Below are 12,476 nucleotides of genomic sequence, written 5' to 3' on the forward strand. Positions count from 1 at the left end.
AAATCTGAGGTCAAATCCTGCCCCTGACACTTACAGGCTATGCGACCCTGGGTAACCCCTCAGTGTTCAAGGCACTGTCTAAGACTACAATCAGTAGATAATTTGCTAACTTGGGATTTCACTAAACTGTTAAAAACACAGGTCTAGTCCTTATCTCCATCACACTGAGGGAGTCTATACAAGAGGCATAATTTGAATCGGGATCCTCTGACTACAAATATAATGCCTTTGGATATCAATTACTGTACACCCTTAGACACTACTCAAACCTCTGACCCCATAATAAATCATCTCAGCAGAATTTTGAGTCTTCTGTGTCCCTTTCTAAATAGCTCCCCCCATCTCCTCATTCACTACTATCAATGTGCCTGTCATATAGTCATGGAATCATAAAGTCACAGAATTTCTCACTTAAAGGGGCACTAGAGGTCACTTGGTTCACCTCTTATCTACTGTACGAATTCTTTCTACAATAGCCTCAAATAGTGATACAGCCTCCACCTGAACATATCTACCAATGTAAAATTCACTCTATCATTAAGCAGCTCCTTCCATTTTTATACAGCTTTAATTTCTAAAAGGTTTGTTACGTTATGTCTTATGTTAAGCTGAAATCTGCATGCCCATAAATTCTATCAACTGATTGTGGGGCAAAACAAAATAATTCAATACCCTCTTTCACATAATAATCCTTCAAAGGGTTCAATATAGTGACCACAGCATGTACCACATTAGGTTTTCATTTACTAAATTCAAGATCCTCAATTCTACTGACAGAATTCCACATGGCATAGTCACTATCAGTGATGGTCATCTTCTGGGACTGTCAATGCTGCTCCTAAAATAGGACAACCAGACTGGAATACAGACATGATTTTATGAGATCAAAACATAGTACAACTGATAACCACTCTTGTTATGAGTACTTTGATTCTATTAATGCAGTCTAAAATCAAATCAAGCATTTTTTTGCCCACCATGATACAATGATTCATATTGGAAGTGCAATGAACAAAACTCCCAACTTTTTTATATGTACTGTATACACTGATGTAATTGATTTTTTTCACGTAAGTATCAAATGTTATAGTTACCCTTTTAACTCCTGTTCTTGTCTGTCTAGATTACTTTTTTGGATGTTATGTACTTCAATGCATCTTCCATCTCAACCAATTTCAGGTCTTCAGTAAATTGAATAAGCATGTCATTTCCATCCCCATCTAAGCCACTAATAAAAATTGGTAAACAGAGAGGTAACAGGGGCTTCCAGGATATCAAAGAAATTATTAACCAACTTTGTGCATCCATTAGTTTGACCAGTACTGAATCAGGTTTGTTCGTCAACTGGTTCTGAGAATGTTCAAGTTCAAGAAATAATAGGAACCGCATCTCATGACTGAAAAAAAGAATCCCTTCTATAATACACCCGGCAGTTCCAGAAGAATTCCTTTGGATGGAAACCATCCCTGTTCCAAAGCAGCTCAGACGTTAGGAAGTTTTTTTTTTTCATAATTTAGCCTCAATTTGCCTCTTTGCAACATCAACCCATAACTTCTAATTCTTTCTTTTGGCACCATGAAGAATGATCTAAGCTCTCCTCCCCAAAAGAACCTTTCAAATATGTGAAGGCAACTACCATGCGCCCCCCTCCTCTAAATCGCACTAAAATCCAAGTGTACTGTGCCTATAACATTTTTCTGACCCACCAGTTGAATAACCCTTCAAAATTTTTAATGAACTTAATATGTCATAACTCCTTCTCAATGCACCCATACTGCTTTTTAGTGATTACTGCTTAGCTTCATATATGCTCATAAATCATGCATTTATTAATCTGTTCTAGAATTGACATCATCATAGCAGCTCATCTCTCCCTTTCTAATCTTCTAGAAGCTTAGTGATAAGAAAATTAAGTTTACTAAGAATGTGCATAAAATAAGAATAAATAAGCTCTGAATGATGACTAAAGGAACTCTTGAATGAATGGTGTATGAGACTTGGCATATGAACTCTATCTTTTTTTTCTTTTAACCACAAGCATTTTTTTTTTGTTATTTCCTGGTTCATGGTCATGCACCAAAAGCTGAGGCTACCAAAGAGTGGAACTATGACTACATGAAATATAATTCTACTTTCCCATGTTCTCCTATTAGATTGCAAACTCCTTCAAAGAACAGTTCATATTGTCTCCTTTGTAATATGCTAAAGACTCAAAAATAATACTTAGTACACAGTGAGGATTTCATAAATATATTTCCCTGATTTGCACTTTGTGGTGGAATAGACAGTTCTTTTGCCTTTTTCTCATCTGCCAGGAGTGATGATAAGAAACTGTCAAGTCTTTTGCATTTCCTGTTACCTACTCATTGATAGTTCTACCTGCCACTAAGGTATCATCATATGCCATGTGTTTAGTAAAAGCCTCCTGGCTTTCAAGACTGGCAACTGCTCAAATCGCCTCCAGATATGCATCTTATTTTTCTTCCTAACTGTGAAAACTACATCTGTATCTGTGTTTTCCTGGTGGTTTTACATACAGAAAATTCCAAAAGAATGATCCAAGTGCACAAAGCACAATAATCATTAAAATGCCCTAAATGTTTACTGAGCTGGAGGAACACCTTTGATTCGGCGAATGCCCAAGAGGTGAATTTGCTGATTGTTCTCTGTCTTTTACTTGGTTGTCAGCAGGAGTTCTCTCCTTAGCAGACCATTATACATATGTTCCTAGTACCTCATTTCCAGATACTTTTGGAAGATATAATTGGAAAAAGTTTAACTGCAATAACACAACTCAGTTATATAACAGTTTAAACAGGTTTTTTAAAAAGTCAATTTCCTTAACCAAGTTTTAAAGGAACAAAGAGGATATTCTGAGGGAAAATAGAATTGGACTTTTAACATGCTGAAATTAATTTAAGAAACTAAAGCTATTACCTACTGAAAGAAAGTAAACATATTAGCTACTCTCCTTGCTCACTGCACTGCATGTGTTCTTTAAGGGCTATAAAATAACATTTATTGTAGCAGAAGCCAGGATAAACCATAGTCTCTGCCTGGTCTGAGTGCTTGAACCCATATGATAGCAGAATTTGCCCATTTTTCCAATAAAATCATTCTATATTTTAGAGCTGTAACTAGGCTAAGATGAGCAGAACTTTGCCCTAGAGTGGAAAATGTAAAGACTATTCATATAAATATTCAGAGGTGCTTTCTTTCTTACCAATGTTGCCCTTCGACTGATGCCTGTCGAGATCCAGGGAAGGGCTTCTCCCCCTACAGCAACTTAAATCCTCTTGGTATCTCAGAATATACTTCTTCCTCATCAGATGACCAACTCCCAGTGATTTTACTCGTCCTCTGCACCACCACAAAACATAATCACCTCCCACCCCTCACTTGCCCCAAGTGCAGAAGTTACTAATAGTATAACTCTGCCAAATATGAAACATACACATTCATACACAAAAAGTAATATTACTGGATAAGCTATAAAAGGAGAATAATAAATCTGGAGATCTTCTCATATCTCTAATTGTTTCTCCTTCAGGCACTTAATACATATTAACTGAATTAAAAATTTTAAAGGTAAAGAATTGCTCTATAACACATTTGAGTATGTAAAACCAAGGTAAAATTTATATGATGAAGAAATTCCTAAACAGAGTCAGATGTTGAAGAAGAAACAGGAGGGGGTGAGGGGAAAATGGGGTAAAATACTACAGGATATCCACACCAGGTGCATATATTGATACATGCCCGTACAGATTGGGCCTGAAAATCAGAATGTATCAATCAGCTCCTAATTCTGCCAGTTTACTTTTACCTCCACCAGTTAGGTCTCTGCCTCTTAAATGGTGAGTCCCTCCTCTGAATTTCCATTCAAGGAATTACCTATGGCAGCCATGCTCACCTCTAACCCGACTCAGCTCCTGACTCTTTTGTTTAGCCATTTTTCATTCGTCTTTGACTTTTTGAGACTTTCTTTGGGGTTTTCTTGGCAAAGATACTGGAGTGGTTTACCATTTCCTTCTCCAGCTCATTTTTTACAGATGAGGAACTGAGGCAAACAGGGTTAAGTGACTTGCCCAAGGTCACACAATTAGTAAGTGTCAGGCCAGATTTGAACTCAACAAGATGAGTCTTCCTGACTTCAGGTCCCACACTCTATCTACTTCACCACCTAGAGGGCCAACTACTGATTCAACAAACTGCTTTTTCTACTCTTTACCTTCCCAACACCCTCCTGCTTTTTAATACTGGGCTATGTGTTGTCTTCCATCATCAGAATGTAAGCTTTTAAGAGTATTTTTCTTTTTGTTTGTATTTTCAGTATTTAGCATAGTGTCTGGAAACACAGTAAATTCTTAATAAATGCTTTATGTATCTTTCTTTATCTATTTGTCTCTGCTCCAAAACAGAATATCTTTTTAAAACACACTCTTTTACCCACATGAACACACCTGCCTACACCACACACTGCAGGTCATTTTAAGAGAAAGACCTGGAGTTATTCTCATAATATTCTAAATTGTCTCTTTCTCCTGTTCCATCACTTCATTTCCCATTTGACATGATGACTGATGTGCTCACAATTCTCACAAAGCCAGAACTGGTATCTGAGGTAACTAAAAAAATTTATTCTTTCACTTGCACCATTACTTATGGTAAAACAGTACTCATTAAAAGGCAGGAAAGAGGAAGCAAGATACTAATGGCAGTAAAAGCAGATTTTAAGAATACAGTATTGTCTTATCTGTCACAATTAGAAAATGTGCTTTAATGATTAGTATTGTGTTTACACAAGGCTGAGTTCTCAGTATGTTATCTAATGCATGGAAGATTGTATCTTAAATTTATATCAAACCCACTTTACCACAGAAATCCACTGAGGTTGAAACTTCAGTTTGGCATCAGTCAGAGGCAACATGGATACTACATTGGATATCTAAGCCACTGGAGAAGACAACATTTTGGAGTTCTTGTTTTCTGAGCAATACTATTCCTTCTATTTACTTGCCAGACACTGAACTGGATCCAAGCCAAATATTAACAGATAAGAGAGAAATAAAAAACATTACAGTTACATGTACCAATGTCAGGAAATGACAAGAATTAAATAAATACAAAAAGACAATAGATAAGAGCCCTACGGAAACACTGAACAACAATGTTAGAGAACATGAACTATACCAACAAGAGACCTTTGGGAAGGCAGAATTTCATGTGTTAATTTTGTTAGGATTATTTATGTATGTGTCTTGGTTCCCTGCTCAACTCTCAGCTTCATGGGGGCAGGGTCTGACCTTAATCTAATCTTTGTATCTACACCAACATGAACCACTGGGTGTATGTATAGTAGCTCCCTAAAAGATATTTCAATGTTGTTTACTTACTTTTCTAACCCTAAAGATTCATTTTCCCCATCCTGTGCTCCTGAACATGCATATATTTGTCTATTTCACTGGTAAAACAATTATGGTTCTAACTAAATTTGAATTGCTAAATCTTCCCCACAAGGGTCCACAGCAATCTATTTCTCTTCTGTGGGTGTAAAGTAGCAATCTCCCCCATGTGCCCCTTCATTATTTGACTAAATTTAGGCATTCTCCACCATTTTTCATATAAAACTTTCTCTCCCTATTCAAATATACTCAATGTCATTTTTCACCTCTCAAATTTATAATTTATTTAACATTTTTGGCTATGTAGAGGATACATAATTCTGCTACTAGCATTAAATTCAGATAATCTAGGGATTATACCTGTGATTTCACTGGTATAGGAAATTCCCAAATAAGAATATTCTCTCTTATTAATTAATTGGAACTTTCTCTGCAACCTAGAGAAGAGCCTAGAGAACTGAGAGTTAAAATGACTTGCCCAAGGTGACACAGCCAGTATACGTCAGAGACAGGTCTTGAACCTATGTCTTCCTGACCTTCAGGCTAGCTCTCTAGCTACTCCACCATACTGCCTAAATTCATAAGATGAAAAATACCCATATGTACTCCATATATGAATATATCCATATACATTTTATAGGCAGTTAGGTGGCACAATGGATAAAGCACTGGACATGAAGTTTGGAAGACATGAGTTCAAATTCTTCGTCAGACAGCTCCTAGCTGGCAAGCTGGTCAAACTTAAGCCTCTTGACGTCAGTTTGCCTAAGTTTCCTCATCTGTAAAATGGAGAAAATAGTAGCAACTACTTCCCCAGTTTATTGTGAGGATCAAATAAGATATATTTTTAAAGTGTTTTGCAAACCTTAAAGCACTACATAAATGCTGCTGCTGCTGCTGCTGCTGCTGCTACTAATACTACCACCCACCTGATTTTAGCTATTGACTCGAAGAAAAGTATACTGAGCTTAGAGTTAGGAATACCTAGGTTTCCTATATTATACCATGATACCTCACCATCAACCAAATCACAATCCTTCACCGTCTCCCAAAAAAAGAGCTTTAAAAGTGATATATTCTTCATATCTATGAGCTCTTCACTGAATAATGAAGAACTTGAAATATCAGTACCAAAGAGGTATGGCTGTCTAAATAAGAAGGATCCTAAGCATTAGAGGAGGAACAGCAGCACCTAATGCAGTGTTGGATCCAATTAATTCCACAAGCATCTATTAAGCCTACTGTGCGAGAGTTCAGTGTTAGGTGGCAGAGGAGTTATTAAATAAGATTGGATGGAGCTAAGATGGAAAGTACAATGAATGCCACAAAAAAAAATTACTCCCCCTTCCCCCTCCCCCCAAAAAACATCAACATCAACAACAAATCTCCTTCAAAATTCACCAAATTGAATCTTGGGGTAATTCAAGAAAAAAAATCATAAGAAGTCACTTTCCTAGGTCATATCAGCATAGAAAATCAGAGAGGTCTATGGACATTGGGGACAAAGTTTGAGCTCAGGTTACATCCAAAAGCAAGATGAGGTTCCAAAACCATCTGGAGCACCACTAGACCCATGCATGATGCAGGGACAAGTGCCCAAATGAGAGTTTTGTGATCCACTACTCAGTCCTGCGTCACAGATACAGGGTGAACAAAAAAAAAAAGGACCTTCTGCCAGGTGTGACATTTTGGGGTAAGGAGCCTCCATACTGAGTAAGGAGGAAGTTTAGCAACAAACACCAGCTGCATAGGTGGAAAAGGTACAGCATCTATCCCAATCTGAAGACTACAAAACAATAACTAGGATAGAAATCCCAGATCAAAGAGAAGTCTGCAGTTCTGGCACTCTATTTTTTGTTTTTTGTTTTTAATTTATTTATTTTTCGTTTTCAACATTCATTTCTATAAGCTTTTGAGTAAATGTTCTTCCTCTCCTTTGCCACCTCCCTCCCCAAAACAGCATGCAATCTGATATAGGCTCTTACATTCTTATTAAACACATTTTCACATTAGTCATGTTGTAAAGAAGAATTAGAAACAATTGGAGGAACCACAAAAAAGAAGAAACAAAACAAAACAGAAGAGAAAAAAAGGCAAATAGTATGGCTCGATCTGCATTCCAACTCCATAGTTCTTTCTCTGGATGTGGATAGCATTTTCCATCATAAGACTTTTGGAGATATCTTAGATCCTTGCATTTCTGAGAAAAGCTAAGTCTATCAAACTTAGTCATTACACAACGTGGCTGTTACTGTGTACGACATTCTCCTGGTTCTGCTCACTTCACTCAGCATCTGTCTACACAAGTCTTTCTAGGTTTTTCTGAACTCTGCTTGCTCACAGTTTTGGCACTCTAAACCAGTATAGCTGTCCAGGTGGCTGATAATAGCAAAATCTAACAGTGGTCTACTATTGCTCAGACCCAAATCCATGTCAGGAATTTGCATAGCTCAGATCAGGAAAAACATCAGAAAACATCAAAAAACAAATGGCTTGAGATGTCCCTAAGAGCCTAAAGCAACACAATGTTCAATAACGCCAAGAAAACTGTGGCCAGACAAGCTCAGATCATCACTCCAGAAGTGGGCAGGGCCTGGCCCTAACAAAAAGAATGAAGTTAGAAAGTAATCTGAAAGAACAATTAAACAAACAAACAAATATCCTACTGTAAAAATGCAAATCCAGAAAGGAAAATAAGGCTTGGGCACAAATTTCATTAGAATTCTTTCGAGAGATGAAACAAGAGTTTTCAAACAATGGTTTTATAAATGAGGGCTAGAAAAAAAATAGAAAAGAAATGAGAGTTGTGCAAGAAAGAATTGAAAATCAAATTAACAGCTTGGAATGAGAGGTATAAAACCTTGCTGAATCAACACACTCCCTAAAAATTAAAATGGACCAAGTAGAAGTCAATGACTTTATAAAATAATGAAAAATATTAAAGCAAATTCAATCCTGAAACAATAGAGAAAAACATAATAATGTATTTCATAGCAAAAATAACTGACTTGATACATACATGCAGAAGAAAAAAATCAAGAATCACTGAACTACCTGAAAGGCATGGCTAAAAAAAAATGAATTTAGATATCATATTTGAAGAAATTTAAAAAGAAAACTGCCTAGATCTCTTGGAACGAGAGGACAAAGTAGAAATAGAGAAACTCTGTAAGTTACCTCCTGAAAGACTCCCTAGAATGAAAACTCCCAAGAACATGATAATTACAATCCAAAACTTCCCTGTCAAATTAAAAATACTGCAAGCAGTCAGAAAGAATTCACATACTGAAGGGCTACAGTCAGAGTCACACATTATTTATCACTTAACTACTATGAAGGATAGCTTAGAATATGACATTCCCTAAGGCAAAAGATATATAAGCTATATAGCCAAGAATAACTTACCTAGCAAAACTGAGTATAATCCTATAGCAGAAAAAAAAGGAACCATTAATGAAATGAGGATTTCCAAGTATTCCAGATGAAAAGATCAGAACTGCAGAGAAACTTTGAAGTTTAAACACAGGAGTTAAGAGAAACATAAAAAGGTAAAAGGTGAAAACAAATGAACAATTATTAAAAAAAAAAAAAAACAAGGAAGAAGGGGTGGGTGAAGCAGTTCAAAATTACCTCACTCTTATCTGAACTGGTCAAATGAGGCAAGAATACTCACACACAGTTGAGTACAGAAATATATTTCACTCAATGGGGAAATAACAGGAGATAGAAAAGGACAATTAGAGGGGCAGTAGATTAAGAGAGAGAGAGTAGTCCTAAGCAAAGAAAATTTTAACTAGAGATACACAAATATATACAAATATAACACATGGATCTTTTTGAGGCAGCTAAGAATGAGAATCTAAAGAGGTGGGATCTAGTATACAGATGTGATGGAGTCCTGCTGTGCTATAAGAAATGATGAAGGAAACAGTGGAACAAAACTGAATTGAAAATAAAATAAATTTTAAAAAATGAAAAATAAGAAATGATGAAAGAAATTATTTCAGAGAAACTTGGAGAGATTTGTATGAATTAATGCAGAGGGAAGTGGAGAACAATATCCACAGTGAAAACAATATGGTAGAGACAAACAGCTTTGAATGACTAAGGAACTCTGATCAGTGCAAAGACAACCATGATTCCAGAGCACTAATGTAATACTATCTACCTCATGACAGAGAGGCGAAGGACTCAGAGTGCAGAATGGTGTGTATTGTGTGTGTGTGTGTGTGTGTGTGTGTGCGTATAAACATACCATACACAGAGGTGTGTGTATATATATATATATACACAATATATATATATATATTATATATATATGTGAGACATAAGACTAGAGGCTTAATATTTTTAGTTAAACTTTACTTTTTTTCAAACAGTAAAAGTCCCTCCTTTTTCCTCCCATCCCACTCCATCATCCTCTTCCATTGAGAATGATAGGAAGACAATAAGAAAAACAAATTTCTGCATGGGTCATGCCTTTAAAGAGGGGAGGGGAGAGGAGAAGGGTTATTCAAGATCTAGGGGAGGAAAGATCATTTCCAGAACAAGACATCTTAATAAATTTGTTGAACTGATTTGTGGAATCAATTTCCTACTTAGTATAATACTGAAATTCTACTTTTAATGCCATGTTCTCATAAAATATTCATTTATGGATTTTTGGTTGCTAAAACCAGTCAAAGTATATTTTAGATCAAAGGATCAGTCATAAATCACAGAACTTTAAAGGTGGAAGAGAACTTGGAAAATATCTCATCTAAGTCATCACATTGCAGAACAAGGAAACTGAGGCCCAGATAGTATGCCATATCACTGGTCATAGTGCTCAATAATATCAGAGCTGTGACTAAAGTCCATTGTCAAGCTACTATACTTTTTCTAACATTCTTACTGAGATTACAGGGCAAATCATCTGCATCTTTTAGTCTTTAGATTGAAAATAAATATAAATGTATTTCCTTAGGAGATAGCCAAAGAATACCACATATTATTTAATTTGTACTAAACATAGTAAAATATTGCTATGCTCACCTATATTGTGGGAGTAGAGTTATACAAAATATATTTATATTTATATATAAAATATATAGAGCTAGATACAGATAAATATAGTTTAAGGAACAGAAGGTTTTCTAATTGGTTGAAATGAATTTTCTATGAGGAACTAACAGTTGTTAACTTGTGTTAACAATATTAAAGACAAATATTATTACTATTTAAGCATATAGATTTATATTTCTTTTTTTTAATTTTTTTTTTTAGGCAATTGGGGTCAAGTGACTTGCCCAGGGTCACACAGCTAGTAACTGTCAAGTGCTTGGTCTGAGGTCGGATTTGAACTCAGGTCCTCCTGACTTCAGAGCTGGTGCTCTATCCACTGTGCCACCTAGATGCCCCTAGACTCATATTTCTAAAATGGCTTGGTTTGACATTTTACTCTAGGATTTCATTAGTTTCCAGTTCCTTTTATTTATTTCCATCTTGGGAAATCGCTCACCTAAATAAAGTGATCCGGAAGTGAGACTTCAAGGGAGCATGCAGTCTTTAACAAATAATCTCAAAATACTTAATCACAGAATCTTATAGAATTTCAAAGCTTTAGAGCTATAAAAAAACTGAAAATAACCAAATCTCTTTATTTTTTACAGTTAAGAAACTGATACCTAGAAGGAGAAAATGACTTGTCCAAGATCACACAACTAATATAAGTGGCATAGCTAAGACTTGAACTAACTGTAACAATTTTAACTTGAACTAACTCTTCTGACTCCAAACGAATCAACAAATTTCATTAAGCATCTACTATTTTGCCCAGTACCATGTTAGGTGCTATGAGAAATAGAAAGAGCATAGAAGACATTGGAGAACTTTGAATCCACCTGAGAAGTACTATGACATACATACTAACTTGCACACATAAAATTAAAAAAACAATTAAGTATAAAACTCTAGACAAAGAATACAGAATCACTGTGGGCCAAAGTATCCCAGAAAATTTTACTCAACGATTCAAACTTGAACTTGGATCTTTAAGATTTTTAAAAGAAATGTCATTCCAGATGGGAAGATCATATAAGGCAAGGCACAAAGGTAAAAGTGAGTATGGTATCTGCAGGGGATAATGGAAAGCTCTGCCTGAGGCTGTTAAATTAGGAAAGACTGGGAGATAAACCTGATGAAAATATTGTACGTTAGTTTGCAGGATGGATGGCAAGGAGAGGTGGTTCTGGAGTGGGGTAGGGAGGATCTGCCAGCGTGCCATCCAGACATAAATATCTGTACTCAAGTGATAGTAGATTGGACATAAGGGGCAAAAGGGGCAAAAGAAATATAAAGAGTCAAAGGCAAATGCAATGATGCTTGGAAGGCTAGAAAATGATGTTACCTACTTAAGAATTGCTGCCGAGTCTCTCCAGAGATTTTAACATAATCTTTAGGGAAAGGAGTGAGACACATAAAGCACATAAATCCATGTAATAAGTGTCTCCCATGTACACAGTACCATACTTTGTACTGAGTAAGCAAAGCTTAGACAAGAGAAGGTCCCTAGGGAATGAAGTGTGGTATGCCAATACCAATAACTGTTCTACACAATAGTATATTCTATCAGTGCTCTATGAGGTTTGAAGGGGAAAATTATTATAATCAGGGAACTTGTGGAGGATGTTAACATACAAGTTGGGCTTTAAAGAGTGGGTGGTAATTCAACAAGCAAGGAGAGGGAAAGGAGAGCTTGGCTTGGCACCCATAGGAAATCCTGTGAGCAAAGACACAGAGGCTAAAGAATGCCGTCTACTTGGGGACACAGAATAATCGAGTAGGTTTTGAATGAAGGATATATATCTGTATGTATATGTATATATGTATATGTGTGTATATATATAGTTGAATGTATATATGTATATGCCTACGTATGTATATGTATATGCATGAGTATGTCTATGTATATTTACGTCTTTGTCTATGTCTATACACACATAACAGATATGAATATATATACATATGTATGTAGATTATTGGGTATAGACTACGAGCAACCCCTTCCTAAGCCACAACCTCACGCAGACT

At 36.1% G+C, this 12,476-nt stretch overlaps 1 protein-coding gene across 1 annotated transcript in view; it reads right to left on the reverse strand.

The window, feature by feature from the left end:
* PRKD1 (protein kinase D1) overlaps positions 1-12,476 on the reverse strand; it is a 389,696-nt gene that overhangs the window by 231,852 nt on the left and 145,368 nt on the right. The window lies entirely within an intron of this gene.

Source organism: Vombatus ursinus, unplaced genomic scaffold (genome assembly GCF_900497805.2).
Source record: "Vombatus ursinus unplaced genomic scaffold, bare-nosed wombat genome assembly UNPS02014794.1, whole genome shotgun sequence".
Taxonomy (NCBI): domain Eukaryota; kingdom Metazoa; phylum Chordata; class Mammalia; order Diprotodontia; family Vombatidae; genus Vombatus; species Vombatus ursinus.